The sequence below is a fragment of the Triticum aestivum genome, chromosome 4A (assembly GCF_018294505.1).
Source record: "Triticum aestivum cultivar Chinese Spring chromosome 4A, IWGSC CS RefSeq v2.1, whole genome shotgun sequence".
Classification (NCBI taxonomy): Eukaryota; Viridiplantae; Streptophyta; class Magnoliopsida; order Poales; family Poaceae; genus Triticum; species Triticum aestivum.
In genome coordinates, this window is record NC_057803.1 from 469,478,579 (window position 1) to 469,485,344 (window position 6,766).

General features: G+C 48.3%; 1 long non-coding RNA gene across 1 annotated transcript; it reads right to left on the reverse strand.

Annotated features, from left to right (window-relative positions):
• Positions 1-885: 885 nt before the first annotated feature.
• Positions 886-4,098, reverse strand: LOC123082093 (uncharacterized). Its single transcript, XR_006438943.1, has 3 exons — positions 3,767-4,098; positions 2,587-2,665; positions 886-987 (listed from the first exon to the last, which is right to left on the reverse strand). It is a non-coding gene; the product is annotated as an uncharacterized lncRNA (long non-coding RNA).
• Between the last annotated feature and the right edge of the window lie 2,668 nt (positions 4,099-6,766).

A 6,766-nucleotide genomic window follows, 5' to 3' on the forward strand; every position in this document is an offset into this window, starting at 1 on the left:
TAGAAGCAAAATTCAATCCGGTATAAATTTTTTGTATAATCATCCACAAATTCAAACCATGTGTAGGGCAATTACATATCATTAATTTCATCCTCTCCCAAGCTTGTGCAACATGTTCATGATAAAGTTGCTTAAAATTCATAATATTATTTCTTAGAGAGATGATCTTAGCGGGAGGAAAATACTTAGAGATCAAAGCATCTTTACACTTATTCCACAAATCAATACTATTTTTAGGCAAAGACGAAAACCAAACTTTAGCACGATCTCTAAGCGAAAAAGGAAATAACTTCAATTTAATAATATGATTGTCCACATCTTTCTTCTTTTGCATATCACACAGATCAACAAAGTTGTTTATATGGGTAGCGGCATCTTCACTAGGAAGGCCGGAAAATGGATCTTTCATGACAAGATTCAGCAAAGCAACATTTATTTCACAAGATTCAGCATCGGTAAGAGGAGCAATCAGAGTGCTAATAAAATCATTGTTAAAGTCACACAATTTGGTATTATCTTGAGCCATCGTGACAAGCAAGCAATCTGACACACAAGCAAACAAGAACCTGGCAAAGAGAGGCGAATAGAGAAAGAGAGTGTGACGCCCCCGATTCAATCGTACGCTAATCATACACGCAAATGTGTACGGTCCAGATCAGGGACTCACGGGAAGATATCACAACACAACTCTAGACATAAATTAAATAATACAAGCTTTATATTACAAGCTAGGGGCCTCGAGGGCTCGAATACATAAGCTCGAATACACAAGAGTCAGCGGAAGCAACAATATCTGAGTACAGACATAAGTTAAACAAGTCTGCCTTAAGAAGGCTAGCACAAAAGCAACAACGATCGAAAAGGCAAGGCCTCCTGCCTGGGAGCCTCCTAACTACTCCTGGTCGTTGGCGGTCTCCACGTAGTAGTAGGCACCCTCGGTGTAGTAGTAATCGTCGGTGGTGTTGTCTGGCTCCTGGGATCCGTCATCTGATCGCAACAATCGGGTATAGGGGAAAAAGAGGTAGCAAAGCAACTGTGAGTACTCATCCAAAGTACTCGCAAGACTTACATCAGATCTAAACTAAGTATGCATCTGTATCAAAGGAAATGGGCTGTATCTGTGGACTAAACTGCAGAATGCCGGAAGAGAAGGGGAAAGCCTAGCCTATCAAAGACTAGCATCTTCAAGCATCTTGCATCATATAGAAGAGTACAGACCAACATAATGTAAAGTAGTAGTAGTGTTATCAACCTCGGCCAAAGATCCTTTCTCGACTCCCTGCGAGAAAGCAATCCCAGAGGCATACTATCCAGTTATCACCTCAAGTATCCAGTTCTAGTTGTATCGATCGGGATACAACTCCAAGTGTCTGTTACCGTAGGACGGGCTATTGATAGATGTTTTCTTCCTGCAAGGGTGCACCAACTTACCCACCACGCTCGATTTACTTCGGCCGGACACACTTTCTTGGGTCATGCCCGGCCTCGGCCAAACAATATGCCGCAACCCGACCTAGGCTTAATAGAGAGGTCAAGCACGCCGGACTAAACCTATGCCCCCAGGGTTCTTGGACCATCGCCCCGGGAACTCCTGCACATTGCGTGCGCGGCTGGTGAGCAGACCTCGCTACCTCCTTAAAAAGGCAGGAGCTTACCAGTCCAACCCGACGTGTGCCGCTCAATCGCATGACGTCTATTAAGCTTCGGTTGATGCATACGATGCAGAACGCCCATACAATGCCCACGTGATGGTTAGTGGTATCAGGCCAGAGGCCCCTCGGATCAAATATCCAAACCGTTAGTGTGTTGGTCGTGTGGTCACGAGCAAAGACTCACGAAAGATGTGACCCCGTCGCCCCGTCTCGAATACTTGCGGCAAGGGCTAAGAATGCCTGGCCACGCCTCGTAAGTATCTCGCGGGCACCTTCCAGGTCAACCCGACTCCACATCACTCGCTATTAAGCCCACGCGGGTACCCCTCAGGGCTGACCCATCTTTAGTAACATGGTTCAGTGTAAAGTCATAGTAACCATAGTAACTGTGTGTCTAACACCAAGGGAAAAACCCGAGGAATCACCCCCGGTGAATTCCACTCGATGTAATCATCAAGGTGAACATAAGAGGATCCACCCTCAAGGTTCACACTTGAGGGGTTGCATGACAGAGCCGCATCGGAAGTAGTTAAGGAGGAAATCACCCTCGATGACCACGACCGGATAGCTACACTACAGAGATCTCATCAAGAGTGATGTATGAGGTTCCACCCTCGGCACTCGATGGTAACTCTGCAGAGTTGAGCAACAAAAGGGGAAAGTGATGTGCGGTGCCGGGGCCTGATCTTCGATCCTATTGATCGGGTCTTTGATGATGAAGCAGGGGCAACAAGGACAAGGTGGGGGTCACTGATGGATCTCTAACCAACCTATACTAAGCAATTTAGAATAAGCAGGTAAGGTATGAAAGCAGGTAAGAAAAACAGGCTATGCATCAGAGTAGGATCATACAGAAAGCAGTAGCAGTTCTAATGCAAGCATGAGAGGGAAAGAAATGGGCGATATCAGAATGCTCAAGGGGGGTTTGCTTAACTGGAAGCTTTGCCGCAAAAGAAGGGTCGTCGGTGAGTAGTCAAACACAGGGGCAACATCGGCGTCAGTCTCGAAGTCTACTGGAAAGAAGATGGGGAAGAAGCAGTAAATACAAGCACACAAATGCATGACATGACAACAAGCAAAGCTAGGGTGTTCTAACGCAGGGGTATACGATATAGGTGAAGGGGGAATTCAACCGGGAATGTTTTCGCGGTTCCGGACTTGTGTCAGACAGATGACCGGAAGGGGAATGTTCCATGTTCAGCTAGTTAGAGGCATCTGACAGGTAAACGGACCGCACATTCGGATTCGTCTCATCGTTCTGAGCAACTTTCATGTAGAAAACATTTTCATCCGAGTTACGGATTATTTTATATTAATTTTTAAAGATCTGAACAATTTTGTGAATTTTTGATTATTACTAATTCGGAAAATAAACAGGAAATTGCTAGGTGCACCCGATGCAGCGCACCAGAGGATGACCGTGGGCCTGTTGACTGCCCAATCAGCAGTCAACGTTGACCCGTTGACTGGTCAATGGGCGCAGGGGTCCCACACGTTAGTGTTTTATTAAAATTCTAAAACAATTTATTTAACTTAATTAAAGGGGACCCACATGTCATTTGGTACTACTAAACTAGACCTGTAATTAAATTAAACTAACATGGGATTAGGTTAAAAGGGATTAGCCCCTAATCTAAAGAGAGGGCCGGACCTACTCATACGCACACACATCACGCACGCCCATAACGCACACACACAACACGCATAGCACGCACACACTAGCACGGGCGCTCAGCCATGGCTGGTGTGCACGCACGGGCGCTGCCGAAGCCAGCAGCGGCAGGCACATACGGGAGCAGCCGTGGCCCGGCGCAGCCGCTCAGGCGGGCGTGGGCAGGGACGACGACAATAGCAGCAGGCAAAAGCAAGTAGCAATCGCAGCCAGGGGCCAACAGAAAGCAGCAGACGTCGAGCGACAGCGCACGACACGGGGCAGCACCAAGGCAGCAACGGGTGTTGCCGGGGCGCGGCCGAGCACGGACAGCGGAAGACCGGGGCGCGACCTGGGCGCGGGCTCCGGCCGCGGCGATCTTCGTCCATGGCGGCCATGGGTGGGCACGAGGACTACGGCAACGTGAGGCAGGGGAAAACAGGGGAATCGACACGGTGCTCACCACGGAGCTTGATGGTGTGCTCGGGGCGGCCGTGGCTGGTCGAGGATGCACAGGTCAACGGCGAGATGCGGCGCCCGTGATGGAGATGCAGGAGGCTAGCGACGGCGAGGCAGCGTTTTGGCCTCGATCCAGAGGCGGGGACGATGTAGACGGGGATTACGAGGCCGATGGTCAAGCTCCTAGGCGTCCGGGTCGACCGTGTCCGCGAGCTTCACAGCGGTGCGGCCATGGGGGTCGCGGACGGTGGCGGGTGTGAGCGGGGCAGAGGGAGATGGGGGCGAGTGAGGGGAAGGGAAAGTGGTGCTAGGGTTTCGAGGGGGGCGTCGGCGTAGTTATGTAGGTGAGGGGAGGCCATGGATGCCCAGCACGTGGCCTCGACCATGGGATGGCCTCCCGATCCCCTGCCTGTCTCCTGTAGCGCGAGGAGGGAGACAAGTGGGGGATGTGGGCTGGGCCTTCCAGTAGACCTAGGGGCCAAGTACATATTAGGTAGGCTTTTGTTCTCTTTTTTCTATCAACTAAATAGCTACTGTTTGCATTTATTTGAGTGGGCAAATAATCCTTGCTCTGGAAAGGCCAACCAAGTTTCAAGTCAATTTGAAATTCATAAGCATTTATTTGATTTGAAAAGACCAAAATATTTGTAGTAGGACCACTTATTATTTTACTAATAATTTATTCGTGAGCCAAATTAAGTTGGTTTCAACATGACCATGATCAAGGGGATTTATAGAATTATTTGAACATTTTCATTTGATACTTAGGAGAAATTAATATTTGACTTTCAATTTAAATTTAGATTTGACTTTGATTTTTGGACAAGTGGCAAGTTGCATAGTAATCACGATGACATGGCCACCATTAGGAGGAGATCACTCTAGCAAGATTCTCGAGGTGTTACAAATCTCCTCCACTATAAGAAATCTCGTCCTGAGATTTAGGAGGTGGAGTAAGGGGGGAGACTCGGGAAGGACGGAGATCAACACAAGGTAGGTACCTGGGGTCTATCTCGGTGAACGTGGCATAGAGGCATCTCTCAAGTCGAAATTCAAGAAAGTCATCGAGAGCAAGGTAAGAAGGTGCAATAAGAAGCTTCAACCGGGTAGGCAATCGTTCGTTGCCTGAAACAGAGGGTGAAAGGGGTTCAGAGCAATGGGAATAGGTATTGCGTCTGATACCAGAATAGATCGCTAGGAATGTGGCTCGTGATTTACATACGAAGCCAAGTGTGAGGAACAATTTTTGAAAACAGGGATGTACATGAGAGTCAGGTTTTGATCCTATGGAACTGTGGGTTAGGGGGCCACAATGTGGGTTACAAAGTAGGAAGGGTGCTGACATCTTGCATGGTCATGATAGCAAGGCATGTCAGAGGATAGTCTGTCAGTTATGTTGGCAACAACGTTGGTACCAAGGGCGAGGGACGAAGAGAACCATTTTCCTGCTTGTTGAAACGAGGAGGACCAAAAGGCAAAGTTCTAGTCCATCGGTGGTTACCGGAATGTCATCAACAATAGTAATAGGGTCTTACTGACAGAGTTGGACACTGAGGTGCTTACTTAAGCAGGGATTTATTACTGCTTAGATCATAAAATTTATAAGAGAGGTTAATCAAAGCAACGGAAAGTAAAATATGTCTATCAAACTTAACAGACCAATGGAAAGGAAAATGTGTTTCACACAAGAATTGGGAGTATATCCTTCCCAAAGAAAAGTGGAGCATGATATACTGTTGGAAATATGCCCTAGAGGCAATAATAAAATGATTATTATATTTCCTTATTCATGATAATTGTCTATTATTCATGCTATAATTGTATTATCCGGAAATCGTAATACATGTGTGAATACATAGACCACAATGTGTCCCTAGTGAGCCTCTAGTTGACTAGCTCGTTGATCAACAGATAGTCATGGTTCCCTGGCTATGGACATGGGGATGTCATTGATAACGGGATCACATCATTAGGAGAATGATGTGATGGACAAGACCCAAACCTAAGCATAGCACAAAGATCGTGTAGTTCGTTTGTTGTAGCTTTTCTGAATGTCAAGTATCATTTCCTTAGACCATGAGATTGTGCAACTCCCGGATACCGTATGAGTGCCTTGGGTGTGCCAAACGTCACAACATAACTGGGTGACTATAAAGGTACATTACAGGTATCTCCGAAAGTGTCTGTTGGGTTGGCACAAATCGAGACTGGGATTTGTCACTCCGTATGACGGAGAGGTATCTCGGGGCCCACTCGGTAATGCATCATCATAATGAGCTCAATGTGATCAAGTGGTTGATCACGGGATCATGCATTACGGTACGAGTAAAGTGACTTGCCGGTAACGAGACTGAACAAGGTATTGGGATACCGACGATCGAGTCTCGGGCAAGTAACGTACCGATTGACAAAGAGAATTGAATACGGGATTGATTAAGTCCTCGACATCGTGGTTCATCCGATGAGATCATCGAGGAGCATGTGGGAGCCAACATGGGTATCTAGATCCCGCTGTTGGTTATTGACCGGAGAGTCGTCTCGGTCATGTCTGCTTGTCTCCCGAACCCGTAGGGTCTACACACTTAAGGTTCGGTGATGCTAGGGTTGTAGAGATATGAGTATGCAGTAATCCGAAAGTTGTTCGGAGTCCCGGATGAGATCCTGGACGTCACGAGGAGTTCCCGAATGGTCCGGAGGTGAAGAATTATATATAGGAAGTGTAGTTTCGGCCATCGGGAAAGATTCGGGGTCACTGGTATTGTACCGGGACCATCGGATGGGTCCCGGGGGTCCACCGGGTGGGGCCACCCATCCCGGAGGGCCCCATGGGCTGAAGTGGGGAGGGGAAGCAGCCCATAGTGGGCTGGTGCGCCCCCCCTTGGGCCCCCCTGCGCCTAGGGTTGGAAACCCTAGGGTGGGGGGTGCCTCCACTTGCCTTGGGGGGCACTCCGCCCCCCTTGGCCGCCGCCCCCTTGGGAGATCCCATCTCCAGGGCCGGCGCCCC